The following is a 17,636-nucleotide window of genomic DNA, read 5'->3' as shown; positions in this document are numbered from 1 at the left end:
ACCGCCTTGCGATGCATGCTATCATCTATGAGAAATCTATCTTTACATTCAAGAAAGCAGTACTTGTATGACCAAATCTGAACTTATGAAACTGTCCGGTGAGTTTGGTAAATAAGTAATTCTTTAACACATTTCGTTCTTCCAACTATAATGACTTCCCTAAGCTTTGATTTCATTTGGGCTCCTATGGTTAACGCTGTTTGTTCAATCAAGTTCTTTTGGAAGAAATTTATACTGTAATATTTTGTGTTCTGCTTTCTGAAACGTGCTAGCCTGGGCATTATATTTTATTCGTGGGCGTATCCAACTAGGTACTCCGAGTTACCCAACATTTATTTTGGGTTGCAGACTGGACACATATCGTATCTTCTTTTTGCTTAGTCTCTTTCCCTGGTCTTCTTCCTTTCTGCTGCGATCTAGATCTACTTTCTTGTGGCTCCTACTCAACGTTCCTGCCACTGGTTGCCGCAAGTCGACGTCCTCGACCATCGATAGGTATTACGACTACTTCTGGTGGTTCATTCCATTTCACTTCAATTTGTAGATAGTATGTAGACAGTAGAACATCAACAATATGATGAGACACCACCATTCTATCCTTAGTGACAACAACACAATACATGTCTTGGCCCTTATTGTCACTGGGTTAGAGAACCACAAGATTTAACCCACTACAATGCACCACCCCTCTGAAGAAAAACCCATCTAACTTGGCCAGAGAAGATAGATAGATCGAGGAGCATGCAAGGAAACCTCAAAATTTCAATTGATTTCAATGAACAATCTGATCATAAAGTGACAGTTCATCATATCCAACAAACACACCGAAGAATTACATCAAATTGATCCTAATCATGTAAGGCAGCTCACTAGAACATGGTATTGAAAATCCAAACGAGAGAGAGAAAGAGAGAGAGAGAGAGAGAGAGAGAGAGAGAGAGAGAGAAGAGAGAGTCATCTAGCTACTACTATGGACCCCAAGGTCCTAGTAAGAACTACTCACACATAGTCATGGGGGTAGCAAGGTTGATGAAGAAGTCTCCAGCAATGGATTCCTCCTCCGGCAGAGCTCTGGACAGGCCCCCAGATTGGATCTGTGTGAAATAGGAACTTATGGTGGTAGTAAAATGTCTCTAAAAATATGGCGGAATGTTTCAGTACTTATACGATTATATGGAGGTGAAATCAATGTAAGGCAGTGCAGGTGGGCCCCACATGCCCTAGTGGTGCACCCTAGGCCTGGGGCGCGCCACATGGCCGTGTGGCCCCCTATGGCTCCTCTCGTTCCTTCTCGAAGCTTCATGGGTCCTTCGTCGCCCGAAAAAAACCGTGTTTAATTGGCATTGTAATTTGACCTCCCTAGATATTGGTTTCCTGCAAAACCAAAAACATGAAGAAAACATGATCTGACATTGGGCACCGAATAATGCACCGCAAGTAGGATGTAATTTCATTGCATAACTATTGACTTTCGTGCTTGCATAGGGAATCACAAACCTTAACACCAATATTCTTACTAAAGCATAATTACTCACCAACATGACTCACATATCACTATCATCATATCTCAAAACTATTACAAGGAATCAAGTTTAATTTGTCCAATGATCTTCATGAAAGTTTTTATTATATCCCTCTTGAATATTTATCACTTTGGGACTAGTTTCATATATTGCAATTGCTTTTGACAAGCTCAAAATAAATTTAAGTGAAGAACATGAGCATAAAGATTTTCATCTCTCAAAATAATATAAGTGAAGCATGAGAGAATTTATTTAGAATTACTAACTCTCAAATAAATCTAAGTGAAGCATGAGAGTATTTCTTCAAACATATTAAACACACTGTGCTCAAAAAGATATAAGGGAAGCACTAGAGCAATTCCATAGCTCAAAAAATTTAAGTGAAGCATAAAGAGAAATTCTAATAAATCATAGCATAATTTTGGCTCTATCAAATAGGTGTGTCCAGCAAGGATACTTGTGACAAACCGAAAGCAAAACAAGCAAAGACTCGTATAATACAGGACGCTCCAAGCAAAACACATGATATGTGACGAATAAAAATATAGCTCCAAGTAAAATACCGATGGTCGTTAGAAGAAAGAGGGGATGCCCCTGCTTGGTTCTCCTTGAATATTAACTTGGGGTGCCATGGGCATCCCCAAGCTTAGGCTCTTCTTAATCCTTATTCCTTCATCCATCGTGATCTCACCTAAAACTTGAACACTTCAATCACACAAAACTTAACAAAACCTTCATGAGAGCCGTTAGTATTATAAAGCAAATCACCACTCTAAGTACTGTTGCAAACCCATTCATATTTTATTATTGCATTATACCTACTTTATTCCAACTTTACCATGGCTTATACCCCCCGATACAATCCATAGATTCATCAAAATAAGCACACAATGCAACGAAAACAGAATATGTCAAAAACAGAATAGTCTGTAGTAATATGTACTCTAACCATACTTTTGTAACTCCAATATTTTTGAAAAATTAGGACAAAGTTGGAAATTTGTATATCAATCTTTCATAAAAAATTCAGAATTTTTCGTCGCTTCTGTGTTTTTACAAAATTCTGCTACTAGAAGCAAAAGTTTCTGTTTTTCAACAAGATCAAATCAACTATCACCCAATATGATCCCAAAGGCTTGGCACAAACACTAACTAAAACATAAAAAACACAATCATAACAGTGGAATAATTGTGCAAACACTCAAGAACATAAAGAAAAAAGAAAAAAATAATTTTTATTTATTGGGTTGCCTACCAGTAAGCGCTATCATTTTATGCCCCTAGCTAGGCATAATTAATAGATTCAAGTATTGTCATCTTTAGTTTTTGATCCATAGGTTGCCCTCATGATTGATTCATATGGTGGCCTAATTCTTGTTCTAGGGAAGTGTTCCATACCCTTTCTTAGTGGGAAGTTGGAATTTAATATTGCCTTCTTTCATATCAATCACGGCACCTATAGCCAATGTTGGGGATATCGCTTATCGGGAACTTATCGGTCGACCCATGATAAGGGGTAAATTGGCCATTTTATCGGCATATCCGCCGATTTATCAGCCGATTTATCTTATCGGTCAGACAACGATAAGCGATAAATCGGCCGATTTATCAGAATATCGGGAGATATCTTGAATAGTGCCTATAGCGCGTAAAAACGGTCTACCAAGTATAATTGGACAAGAGGATTGCAATCAATATCAAGAACAATAAAATCTATGGGCGCATAATTCATATTTACTAGAATAAGAACATCATTAATTCTTCCCAAAGGCTTTTTAATAGTAGAATCCGCCAAGTGCAAATTTAAAGAACACTCTTCAATATTAGTAAGACCAAGCACATCACATAGAGATTTCAGAATTGTGGAAACACTAGCACCCAAATCACATAAAGCAAAGCACTCATAATTTTTAACCTTTACTTTAATGGTGGGTTCCCATTCAACATGTAATTTTCTAGGAATTGAAATCTTTAATTCCAACTTTTCTTCATCAGCTTTCATCATGGCATCAACAATATGTTTAGTAAAAGCTTTGTTTTGCTCATAAGCATGGGGTGAATTTATCATGGATTGCAACAAAGAAATATATTCAACCAAAGAGCAACTATCATAATTAAAGTCTTTGGAATACAAAAGAGTGGGTACATCACTAGTTAAAGTTTTGACCTCTCCAAACCCACTTTTATCAATTTTTTCATCAAGATTTTCACCCTCCAAATTATCGGGACGCCTTCTAGCTAAAGTTGACTCTTCTTCGGTCCCTTTATCATCAATTTTAATTTTACTAAACAAGGAATAATTAGAAGAAACACCAATTACTTTAAGATCGTCATCATTTTTATGAAAGCAATCACTAGAAAACGCTCTTTCTCAAAATTCTATTTTAGCTCTAACCATAGCGGTTCTTTTCTTACTTTCATCCATAGAAACATATAAAGCTTTAATTGATTCATCAACCTTGGGTGCAAAAGTTGTCAACTTGAGATTTTCTACATCATGAGAAATTCTATCAATGCTTCTAGACATATCATCAATCTTATTCAAATTTTCTTCTATTGTAGTTTTGAAAACTTTTTGCACATTGATAAATTCTTTAATATTATTATCAAGATCAGAGGGGTTCCTATTATTATTGTAGGAAGAATTACCATAGGAATTGCCATAATTATTAGAGGGATTTCCAGGAAAGGCCTAGGATTAAAGTTACCTCTATAAGCATTGTTATTAAAATTATTTCGCTAGACAAAATTCACATCTACGAGATCACTATTTTGCTCAAGCAAAGTAGACAAAGGCACATCATTAAGATCAATAGGAGCACTTTTACTAGAAACCAATTTCATAAGAGCATAAACTTTTTTACTAGTAGGTGCTCTTTCGGTATGCCATTGTGAATAATTTGCCATGGTATTATCTAGCAATTTGGTAGCTTCACCCAAAGTAATTTCCATAAAAGTACCACTCGCGGTGGAATCTAAAAGATTTCTACAAACAAAATTCAATCCCGCATAAATTTTTGGGTTAATTGGAAAAATGCCACTCCAATTTTGGCCTTTCCAAAAAACGCCACTCCAATTTTGGCCATTCCGAAAAATGCCACTCCAATTTGCAAACTTCGAAAAATGCCACTCCACTTCTCGCATACTTCTGTCGATGCCACTCCGGCCACTTGAGCTCGTTTTTTGTACAAAAACACTCACGTATACATCCTGTACTTTCTCTTGGATAGAAATGCCCCTGCATCCATCTGGTTAGCACGCACCACTCCAGCCCGTGCCTATCTTCCTCTTGTTCCTCTCCCCATTCCGCTCCTCTTTCGTCAAGAACCCTAGCCACCGCACTGCTGCTGCTGCTGCTCCATATCCTCGACCGCGCCCCTGCTGCTACACATCCACGTGCTGCTACCCCTACTGCTCCATCCCCGGCGACGCCCCTGCTGCTACTTCTCATCGGCGAGCAGGAGCTCCAGCCGGCGCCGCCCCCACTAGCAAGCGAGCATGGCGGCGGCAACCATGCTGGAGGCCACTTGAATCGCATCCCCTAGCACCTCTGCTGAAGATTTGAAGCTCCCCAAAATCTCAGTAAGTTTGCAGAAAATTTGTTGAAGTTCCAATGATTTGTGGCCCGTGCGTTTAGTTCTTCTCCAATCGTTGATGTTTGATTACCCATATGATTTGGTAGGTGCAGTGGCAGCAATGTTTTTAATTTACAAATTTTTGTGGAGGCTTTTTCCTGGACAAGTCCTGAGGGTAGGAAGAATTTGTTGGGAATCGTAGCATAATTTTAAAATTTTCCTACGTTCACCAAGATGCATCTATGGAGTGTACTAGCAACGAGGGGAAGGGAGTGCATCTACATACCCTTGTAGATCGCGAGCGGAAGCGTTCCAATGAACGTGGATGACGGAGTCGTACTCGCCGTGATCCAAATCACCGATGACCGAGTGCCGAACGGACGGCACCTCCGCGTTCAACACACGTACGGTGCAGCGACGTCTCCTCCTTCTTGATCCAGCAAGGGGGAAGGAGAGGTTGATGGAGATCCAGCAGCACGACGGCGTGGTGGTGGATGTAGCGGGTCTCGTGCAGGGCTTCGCCGAGCTTCTACGAGAGAGAGAGAGGTGTTGCAGGGGAGGAGGGAGGCGCCCAAGGCTGTTCTGTGCTGCCCTCCCTCCCCCCCTTTATATAGGCCCCCTGGGGGGGGGCGCCGGCCCCAAGAGATGAGATCTCAAGGGGGGGCGGCGGCCACAAGGGGGGAAGGGGTTGCCTTGCCCCCCAAGGCAAGGGGAAACTCCCCCCCTTAGGGTTCCCAACCCTAGGCGCAGGGGGGAGGCCCAAGGGGGGCGCCCCAGCCCACTAGGGGCTGGTTCCCTTCCACTTTCAGCCCACGGGGCCCTCCGGGACAGGTGGCCCCACTCGGTGGACCCCCGGGACCCTTCCGGTGGTCCCGGTACAATACCGATAACCCCCGAAACTTTCCCGGTGGCCGAAACTGGACTTCCTATATATAATTCTTCACCTCCGGACCATTCCGGAACCTCTCGTGACGTCCGGGATCTCATCCGGGACTCCGAACAACTTTCGGGTTTCCGCATACATATATCTCTACAACCCTAGCGTTACCGGACCTTAAGTGTGTAGACCCTACGGGTTCGGGAGACATGCAGACATGACCGAGACGCCTCTCCGGTCAATAACCAACAGCGGGATCTGGATACCCATGTTGGCTCCCACATGCTCCACGATGATCTCATCGGATGAACCACGGTGTCGAGGATTCAATCAATCCGTATGCAATTCCCTTTGTCAATCGGTATGTTACTTGCCCGAGATTCGATCGTCGGTATCCCAATACCTTGTTCAATCTCGTTACCGGCAAGTCTCTTTACTCGTACCGCAATGCATGATCCCGTGACTAACGCCTTAGTCACATTGAGCTCATTATGATGATGCATTACCGAGTGGGCCCAGAGATACCTCTCCGTCATACGGAGTGACAAATCCCAGTCTCGATCCGTGCCAACCCAACAGACACTTTCGGAGATACCCGTAGTGCACCTTTATAGTCACCCAGTTACGTTGTGACGTTTGGCACACCCAAAGCACTCCTACGGTATCCGGGAGTTGCACGATCTCATGGTCTAAGGAAAAGATACTTGACATTGGAAAAGCTCTAGCAAACGAAACTACACGATCTTTTATGCTATGCTTAGGATTGGGTCTTGTCCATCACATCATTCTCCTAATGATGTGATCCCGTTATCAATGACATCCAATGTCCATAGTCAGGAAACCATGACTATCTGTTGATCAACGAGCTAGTCAACTAGAGGCTTACTAGGGACAGGTTGTGGTCTATGTATTCACACATGTATTACGATTTCCGGACAATACAATTATAGCATGAATAATAGACAATTACCATGAACAAAGAAATATAATAATAACCATTTATTATTGCCTCTAGGGCATATTTCCAACAGTCTCCCACTTGCACTAGAGTCAATAATCTAGTTACATTGTGATGAATCGAACACCCATTGCGTCCTGGTGTTGATCATGTTTTGCTCTAGGGAGAGGTTTAGTCAACGGATCTGCTACATTCAGGTCCGTATGTACTTTACAAATATCTATGTCTCCATTTTGAACACTTTCACGAATGGAGTTGAAGCGACGCTTGATATGCCTGGTCTTCCTGTGAAACCTGGGCTCCTTCGCAAGGGCAATAGCTCCAGTGTTGTCACAGAAGAGAGTCATTGGGCCCGACGCATTGGGAATCACCCCTAGGTCGATAATGAACTCCTTCATCCAGACTGCTTCCTGTGCTGCCTCTGAGGCTGCCATGTACTCCGCTTCACATGTAGATCCCGCCACGACGCTTTGCTTGCAACTGCACCAGCTTACTGCTCCTCTATTCAAAATATACACGTATCCGGTCTGTGACTTCGAGTCATCCAGATCTGTGTCGAAGCTAGCGTCGACGTAACCCTTTACGACGAGCTCTTCGTCACCTCCATAAACGAGAAACATATCCTTAGTCCTCTTCAGGTACTTCAAGATATTCTTGACCGCTGTCCAGTGTTCCTTGCCGGGATTACTTTGGTACCTTCCTACCAAACTTACGGCAAGGTTTATATCAGGTCTGGTACACAGCATGGCATACATAATAGACCCTATGGCCGAGGCATAGGGGATGACACTCATCTGTTCTATATCTTCTGCCGTGGTCGGGCATTGAGCCGTGCTCAATTGCACACCTTGCAATACAGGCAAGAACCCCTTCTTGGACTGATCCATACTGAACTTCTTCAATATCTTGTCAAGGTATGTACTCTGTGAAAGACCAATGAGGCGTCTTGATCTATCTCTATAGATTTTGATGCCTAATATATAAGCAGCTTCTCCAAGGTCCTTCATTGAAAAACACTTATTCAAATAGGTCTTTATACTTTCCAAGAATTCTATATCATTTCCCATCAATAGTATGTCATCCACATATAATATGAGAAATGCTACAGAGCTCCCACTCACTTTCTTGTAAACACAGGCTTCTCCATAAGTCTGTGTAAACCCAAACGCTTTGATCATCTCATCAAAGCGAATGTTCCAACTCCGAGATGCTTGCACCAGCCCATAGATTGAGCGTTGGAGCTTGCATACTTTGTTAGCATTCTTAGGATCGACAAAACCTTCCGGCTGCATCATATACAACTCTTCCTTAAGGAAGCCGTTAAGGAATGCCGTTTTGACGTCCATCTGCCATATCTCATAATCATAGTATGCGGCAATTGCTAACATGATTCGGACGGACTTCAGCTTCGCTACGGGTGAGAAAGTCTCATCGTAGTCAACCCCTTGAACTTGTCGATAACCCTTAGCGACAAGTCGAGCTTTGTAGATGGTCACATTACCATCTGCGTCCGTCTTCTTCTTAAAGATCCATTTGTTTTCTATGGCTCGCCGCTCATCGGGCAAGTCAGTCAAAGTCCATACTTTGTTTTCATACATGGATTCTATCTCGGATTTCATGGCTTCTAGCCATTTGTCGGAATCCGGGCCCGCCATCGCTTCTTCATAGTTCGAAGGTTCACCGTTGTCCAACAACATGATTTCCAGGACAGGGTTGCCGTACCACTCTGGTGCGGAACGTGTCCTTGTGGACCTACGAAGTTCAGCAACTTGATCTGAAGCTTCATGATCATCATCATTAACTTCCTCCCCAGTCGGTGTAGGCACCACAGGAACATTTTCCCGCGCTGCGCTACTTTCCAGTTCGGAAGGGGTGACTATCACCTCATCAAGTTCCACTTTCCTCCCACTCAATTCTTTCGAGAGAAACTCCTTATCTAGAAAGGACCCGTTCTTGGCAACGAAGATCTTGCCTTCGGATCTGAGGTAGAAGGTATACCCAATAGTTTCCTTAGGGTATCCTATGAAGACGCATTTTTTCGATTTGGGTTCGAGCTTTTCAGGTTGAAGTTTCTTGACATAAGCATCGCATCCCCAAACTTTTAGAAACGACAGCTTAGGTTTCTTCCCAAACCATAATTCATACGGTGTCGTCTCAACGGATTTAGACGGTGCCCTATTTAAAGTGAATGCGGCAGTCTCTAAAGCATAACCCCAAAATGAGAGCGGTAAATCGGTAAGAGACATCATAGATCGCACCATATCCAATAGAGTGCGATTACGACGTTCGGACACACCATTTCTCTGAGGTGTTCCAGGCGGCGTGAGTTGTGAAACTATTCCACATTTCCTTAAGTGTGTACCAAATTCGTGACTTAAATATTCTCCACCACGATCTGATCGTAAGAATTTTATTTTCCTGTCACGTTGATTCTCAACCTCACTCTGAAATTCTTTGAACTTTTCAAAGGTTTCAGACTTGTGTTTCATTAGGTAGACATACCCATATCTACTTAAATCATCAGTGAGAGTGAGAACATAACGATATCCTCCGCGAGCCTCAACACTCATTGGACCACACACATCGGTATGTATGATTTCCAATAAGTTGGTTGCTCGCTCCATTGTTCCAGAGAACGGAGTCTTGGTCATCTTACCCATGAGGCATGGTTCGCACGTGTCAAATGATTCGTAATCAAGAGACTCCAAAAGTCCATCTGCATGGAGCTTCTTCATGTGCTTGACACCAATGTGACCAAGGCGGCAGTGCCACAAGTATGTGGGACTATCGTTATCAACTTTACATCTTTTGGTATTCACACTATGAACATGTGTAACATCACGTTCGGGATTCATCAAAAAATAAACCATTGACCAGCGGGGCATGACCATAAAACATATCTCTCAAATAAATAGAACAACCATTATTCTCAGATTTAAATGAGTAGCCATCTCGAATTAAACGAGATCCAGATACAATGTTCATGCTCAAAGCTGGCACTAAATAACAATTATTGAGGTTTAAAACTAATCCCGTGGGTAGATGCAGAGGTAGTGTGCCAACGGCGATCACATCGACCTTGGAACCATTCCCGACGCGCATCGTCACCTCGTCCTTTGCCAGTCTCCGTTTATTCCGTAGTTCCTGCTTTGAGTTACAAATATGAGCAACCGCACCGGTATCAAATACCCAGGAGCTACTACGAGTACTGGTAAGGTACACATCGATTACTTGTATATCACATATACCTTGGGTGTTGCCGGCCTTCTTCTTGTCCGCTAAATATTTGGGGCAGTTCCGCTTCCAGTGACCACTTCCCTTGCAATAAAAGCACTCAGTCTCGGGCTTGGGTCCATTCTTTGACTTCTTCCCGGTAACTGGCTTACCGGGCGCGGCAACTCCCTTGCCGTCCTTCTTGAAGTTCTTCTTACCCTTGCCCTTCTTGAACTTAGTGGTTTTATTCACCATCAACACTTGATGTTCTTTTCTGATCTCTACCTCAGCTGATTTCAGCATTGAATATACCTCGGGAATGGTCTTTTCCATCCCCTGCATATTGTAGTTCATCACAAAGCTCTTGTAGCTTGGTGGAAGCGACTGGAGGATTCTGTCAATGACCGCGTCATCCGGGAGATTAACTCCCAGCTGAGTCAAGCGGTTGTGCAACCCAGACATTCTGAGTATGTGCTCACTAACAGAACTGTTCTCCTCCATTTTACAGCTGAAGAACTTGTCGGAGACATCATATCTCTCGACCCGGGCATGAGCTTGAAAAACCAGCTTCAGCTCCTCGAACATCTCATATGCTCCATGTTTCTCAAAACGCTTTTGGAGACCCGGTTCTAAGCTGTAAAGCATGCCGCACTGAATGAGGGAGTAATCATCAGCACGCTGCTGCCAAGCGTTCATAACGTCTTGGTTCTCAGGGATTGGTGCTTCACCTAGCGGTGCTTCTAGGACATAATCTTTCTTGGCTGCTATGAGGATGATCCTCAGGTTCCGGACCCAGTCCGTATAGTTGCTGCCATCATCTTTTAGCTTGGTTTTCTCTAGGAACGCGTTGAAATTGAGGACAACGTGGGCCATTTGATCTACAATACATAGTGTAAAGATTTAGACTAAGTTCATGATAATTAAGTTCATATAATCAAATTATTTAATGAACTCCCACTCAGATAGACATCCCTCTAGTCATCTAAGTGAAACATGATCCGAATTCGACTAGGCCGTGTCCGATCATCACGTGAGACGGACTAGTCAAGATCGGTGAACATCTCCATGTTGATCGTATCTTCTATACGACTCATGCTCGACCTTTCGGTCCTCCGTGTTCCGAGGCCATGTCTGTACATGCTAGGCTCGTCAAGTGAACCTAAGTGTATTGCGTGTGTTCCGAGGCCATGTCTATACATGCTAGGCTCGTCAACACCCGTTGTATTCGAACGTTAGAATCTATCACACCCGATCATCACGTGGTGCTTCGAAACAACGAACCTTCGCAACGGTGCACAGTTAGGGTGAACACTTTCTTGAAATTATTATAAGGGATCATCCTACTTGCTACCGTCGTTCTAAGCAAATAAGATGCAAAAACATGATAAACATCACATGCAATCAAATAGTGACATGATATGGCCAATATCATCATGCTCCTTTGATCTCCATCTTCGGGGCACCATGATCATCTTTGTCACCGGCATGACACCATGATCTCCATCATCATGATCTCCATCATTGTGTCTTCATGAAGTCGTCACGCCAACGATTACTTCTACTTCTATGGCTAACGCTTTTAGCAATAAAGTAAAGTAATTTACATGGCATTTATTTAATGACACGCAGGTCATACAAAATAATAAAGACAACTCCTATGGCTCCTGCCGGTTGTCATACTCATCGACATGCAAGTCGTGATTCCTATTACAAGAATATGATCAATCTCATACATCACATATATCATTCATCACATCTTCTGGCCATATCACATCACATAGCACTTGCTGCAAAAACAAGTTAGACGTCCTCTAATTGTTGTTGCAAGTTTTTACGTGGTTTGTAGGTTTCTAGCAAGAACGTTTTCTTACCTACGTATGACCACAACGTGATTTGCCAATTTCTATTTACCCTTCATAAGGACCCTTTTCATCGAATCCGTTCCGACTAAAGTAGGAGAGACAGACACCCGCTAGCCACCTTATGCAACTTGTGCATGTCAGTCGGTGGAACCAGTCTCACGTAAGCGTACGTGTAAGGTCGGTCCGGGCCGCTTCATCCTACAATGCCGCCGAAACAAGAAACGACTAGTAGCGGCAAGAAGAATTGGCAAACTCAACGCCCACAACTGCTTTGTGTTCTACTCGTGCATAGTAACTACGCATAGACCTGGCTCATGATGCCACTGTTGGGAATCGTAGCATAATTTTAAAATTTTCCTACGTTCACCAAGATGCATCTATGGAGTGTACTAGCAACGAGGGGAAGGGAGTGCATCTACATACCCTTGTAGATCGCGAGCGGAAGCGTTCCAATGAACGTGGATGACGGAGTCGTACTCGCCGTGATCCAAATCACCGATGACCGAGTGCCGAACGGACGGCACCTCCGCGTTCAACACACGTACGGTGCAGCGACGTATCCTCCTTCTTGATCCAGCAAGGGGGAAGGAGAGGTTGATGGAGATCCAGCAGCACGATGGCGTGGTGGTGGATGTAGCGGGTCTCGTGCAGGGCTTCGCGAGCTTCTACGAGAGAGAGAGAGAGGTGTTGCAGGGGAGGAGGGAGGCGCCCAAGGCTGTTCTGTGCTGCCCTCCCTCCCCCCCTTTATATAGGCCCCCTGGGGGGGCGCCGGCCCCAAGAGATGAGATCTCAAGGGCGGGCGGCGGCCACAAGGGGGGAAGGGGTTGCCTTGCCCCCCAAGGCAAGGGGGAACCCCCCCCCTTAGGGTTCCCAACCCTAGGCGCAGGGGGGGAGGCCCAAGGGGGGCGCCCCAGCCCACTAGGGGCTGGTTCCCTTCCACTTTCAGCCACGGGGCCCTCCGGGACAGGTGGCCCCACCCGATGGACCCCCGGGACCCTTCCGGTGGTCCCGGTACAATACCGATAACCCCCGAAACTTCCCCGGTGGCCGAAACTGGACTTCCTATATATAATTCTTCACCTCCGGACCATTCCGGAACCTCTCGTGACGTCCGGGATCTCATCCGGGACTCCGAACAACTTTCAGGTTTCCGCATACATATATCTCTACAACCCTAGCGTTACCGGACCTTAAGTGTGTAGACCCTACGGGTTCGGGAGACATGCAGACATGACCGAGACGCCTCTCCGGTCAATAACCAACAGCGGGATCTGGATACCCATGTTGGCTCCCACATGCTCCACGATGATCTCATCGGATGAACCACGGTGTCGAGGATTCAATCAATCCGTATGCAATTCCCTTTGTCAATCGGTATGTTACTTGCCCGAGATTCGATCGTCGGTATCCCAATACCTTGTTCAATCTCGTTACCGGCAAGTCTCTTTACTCGTACCGCAATGCATGATCCCGTGACTAACGCCTTAGTCACATTGAGCTCATTATGATGATGCATTACCGAGTGGGCCCAGAGATACCTCTCCGTCATACGGAGTGACAAATCCCAGTCTCGATCCGTGCCAACCCAACAGACACTTTCGGAGATACCCGTAGTGCACCTTTATAGTCACCCAGTTACGTTGTGACGTTTGGCACACCCAAAGCACTCCTACGGTATCCGGGAGTTGCACGATCTCATGGTCTAAGGAAAAGATACTTGACATTGGAAAAGCTCTAGCAAACGAAACTACACGATCTTTTATGCTATGCTTAGGATTGGGTCTTGTCCATCACATCATTCTCCTAATGATGTGATCCCGTTATCAATGACATCCAATGTCCATAGTCAGGAAACCATGACTATCTGTTGATCAACGAGCTAGTCAACTAGAGGCTTACTAGGGACAGGTTGTGGTCTATGTATTCACACATGTATTACGGTTTCCGGACAATACAATTATAGCATGAATAATAGACAATTACCATGAACAAAGAAATATAATAATAACCATTTATTATTGCCTCTAGGGCATATTTGCAACAGAATTATGTGAAGGGAAGGACTCTGATATAGACCGTAGACGTAGAAAAGTGCACAAATTTAGATGGCATATGCAGAAGATATTTGAGGCAGATCCAAGTGCTATTGAGTACCTTGAGAAACACCATAATAGGATTTGGTATAGGTGCGCCTTTGGTGTGGATAGCAAGGTTGATTATCTCACTAACAATATTTCTGAAAGTTTCAACAAGCAAATCAAAGATTTGAAAGGGTTAAATTTGTGTGAGCTACTGGATAGGATTAGAGAGCTAATAATGGTGAAGTTCAATGTGAGGAGGCATGTTGGTAGGCATTTGGCCGACATAATTTTGCCCGAGGTTCTCAAGAGGCTCAATGCACTCAGTAAAACAATTGGGCCCCATAAAGTGGCGTGGAATACAGAACATGAGGCAGAGATTACACTATATGATGAGAAAGCATATGACCAGAGGCACACGGTTGATCTAAAACAGAGAACATGCTCATGTCAGAAATTTCAAGTTTCTGGGCAGCCTTGCATTCATGCATTGATTTCATTTGTTCAATGAGGGGCACAAAGATTGAGTCCTTTGTTGATGAGTATTACAGTGTGGCAAAATTTAAGGCTGCTTATGCTGGGGCACTGCCAACCATGACAGATAGGACACAATGGGAGCAAGTTGACCTTGGATTCATGGTTTACCCACCTGTACAAGAGAAAAGGCCACCTGGAAGGTCTAGGGTTCAAAGAATTAGAGGATTTCTTGAAGACCCAGGCAGGAAAGTAGTCAAATGGAAAAAATGCGGTCGAAATGGCCACTTTGCGAAAACTTGCAATCTCCCTCCTTTAGTTATTGTAGAACCACCACCAATGGAGCACACTCCTAGTAAAAGGTGCCATTGTACTTACCTAAATTTGATTATGTCAATTGGGTTAATGTTGCTAAACCATTTCACCTTTTTCTATCATGCAAAAAGAGAGATGCTACTGCAACCGAGGAGGAAGTTGTGGAAGATGACGAACCTATCGCAAATTATAAAAGGTATCATACTAACTTATGTTCATTCTTTTACCACAAATTATATTTATGAACACACACAATACTTATTTTTGACATATGCTCTTAATGTATGTGCAGACAGAAGACTCCTGTCAAGAAGAACACGCTGGTCAAGACGACGCCGGTCAAGAAGACGACACCGGTCAAGAAGAAAACGACGCCGGCTAAGAAGAAGACACCGGTCAAGAAGAAAAAGACGCCGGTTAAGAAGAAGACACGGGTTAAGAAGAAGAAGACGTCGGTCAAGAAGAACTCCGGTCAAGGGGAAAGGCAAGCAAAGTGAAGGTACCGGAAAGGACAAAACTACAGGGAAGAAGAGCAAAAACTGCAGTTCGTTACACCATCTACTAGTGATGCTGTTCTAAAGCCAACTCTAGGAACCAAGAAAAATCTGCTTTATTGGCTTGGGGGTCGAATTTGCTTGAACTGGACCATGTATGTGTGTGTGATGCTCAAACTGGAGCTTCAACCTATGTGTGTGTGTGATGCTCAAACTGGAGCTTGAACTTGTGTGTGAGGCTCAAACTAGAGCTTGTGTGTGGGATGCTCAAATAGGAGCTTTAAGACTATTTTGTTTCATCTTTTATTGATGCAAAATATTATGACTTGTCATCTGATGCAAATTATATGTATTTTGCCAGAGGTCATGTCCATTTTTTCCACTAAGTTCATGCTTTGTTCATGGACAAATATTGTGACAGTACATTTATGCTTCCTCTGCACAATACATTCATGCTTCTTCTGCATAGGAAAATAACACATTCTTCATTACTCATTTCTCTGTACGGCCACTAGTTACATCTTTTTCAGTACAACCACTAGTAATTCATACAAATGGCACATATTTTTGCATTCTCAATCTTTAGTTCTTCCATCTGCCATTGTGCAAAGTTCATTTCAACAATCTTTAGTTCATCCAAAAACAAGCCACCTGCATCATTTTTCTTCCTCTTAGATTCAGCAAGGCGACCTGCGATCTTCTCCATCTCCTTGCTCTTTAGATCATCTAAATAACGACAGACGAGCTCCATCCTCCACCTCCAATGGCCCCGACAACTCTCCTTGCCATGGAAGATGGAGCAGAGGAAGCTGGGGCAAGGGGGAGTGAGGACAGAAGAGGCTGGCGGCGAGCTTCGGCGGAAGGACATGGGAGATAGTGAAGGGGGGCAGGGGGAATGGGGCCAGAGTGGAAAGGCGCTTGGGGCGCGGCGCGCTGGCTGAGACTCCTGCTCGGCGATGGGAAGCAACAGGGTGGCGGGACGGGATGTGGAGCAACAACAGGGGGGTGATGGTGTGGAGTAGCAGGGCGAAGGCTGGGGATGTGGAGGAGCAGCACGGTGGCAGCTAGGGTTCTTGGCGAGAGAGGAGGGGAACGAGGAGAGGAACAATGAACAGGAGGAAGAAGATAGGCACGGTGCGTGCTAACCAGATGGATGTAGGGGCATTTCTATCCAAGAGAAAGTACAGAACGTATACGTGAGTGTTTTTGTACAAAAAACAAGCTCAAGTGGCTGGAGTGGCATCGACAGAAGTATGCGAGAATTGGAGTGACATTTTCTGAAGTTTGCAAATTGGAGTGGTATTTTTCGGAATGGCCAAAATTGGAGTGACATTTATCCAATTAACCCTAAATTTTTTGTATGATCATCCAAAGATTTAAACCATGAGTAGGACAATTTCTTATCATCAATTTCATTCTTTCCCAAGATTGTGCAACATGTTCATGCTCAAGTTGCTTAAAATTCATGATTTGAGTTCTAAGGGAAATATTTTCCGTGGGCGGAAAATACTAGTAATACATGCATCTTTGCACTTATCCCAAGAATCGATACAATTGTGAGGCAAAGAAGAAAACCAAATTTTTGCACGATCCCTTAAAGAGAAAGGAAATAATTTCAACTTCACAATATCATTGTCCATATCTTTTTTCTTTTGCATATCACACAATTCTATGAATGTGTTTAGATGGGACGCGTCATCCTCATTAGGAGTACCGAAAAATTGATCTTTCGCAAGAAGATTCAACAAAGCGGCATTAATATCACAAGATTTCACACTAATGGCGGGAGGAGCAATCAGAGTACTAATAAAATCATTATTATTGGTATTGGGAAAATCACACAACTTGGTGTTTACTTGAGACATCGTGACAACGCAAACAAGATTGCAAACAAAAAGATAGATCTGACGACAAAACGGCGAAAGAAAAACAAGGCGAATAAAACGACAAATTTTTGTGATGTGGGGGAGATGAAAACGGGAGGCAAATGGCAAATAATTTAAATTGCAAGGAGATGAGATTTGTGATTAGGAACCTGATAGATGTTGATGATGTCTCCCCGGCAACGGCGCCAGAAATTCCTTTTGATGCCGCCTGAACTACGTCGGTATTTCCCCAAAGAGGAAGGGATGATGCAGCACAGCTATGGTAGGTATTTCCCTCAGTTATGAAACCAAGGTATCAATCCAGTAGGAGAACCAAGCAATACTATGTAAACGGTACCTGCACACAAAGAACAAATACTTGCAACCCGACGCGTAAGAGTA

At 43.8% G+C, this 17,636-nt stretch overlaps 1 long non-coding RNA gene across 1 annotated transcript; it reads left to right on the top strand.

Annotated features, from left to right (window-relative positions):
* Positions 1–14,056: 14,056 nt before the first annotated feature.
* Positions 14,057–15,742, top strand: LOC109744649 (uncharacterized). The gene is made up of 3 exons (XR_002228360.3): positions 14,057–14,922; positions 15,007–15,071; positions 15,168–15,742. It is a non-coding gene; the product is annotated as an uncharacterized lncRNA (long non-coding RNA).
* The last annotated feature ends 1,894 nt before the right edge of the window (positions 15,743–17,636 follow it).

This window comes from Aegilops tauschii, chromosome 7 (genome assembly GCF_002575655.3).
Source record: "Aegilops tauschii subsp. strangulata cultivar AL8/78 chromosome 7, Aet v6.0, whole genome shotgun sequence".
Taxonomy (NCBI): Eukaryota; Viridiplantae; Streptophyta; class Magnoliopsida; order Poales; family Poaceae; genus Aegilops; species Aegilops tauschii.
This window is presented reverse-complemented; position numbering and strand designations above follow the sequence as displayed.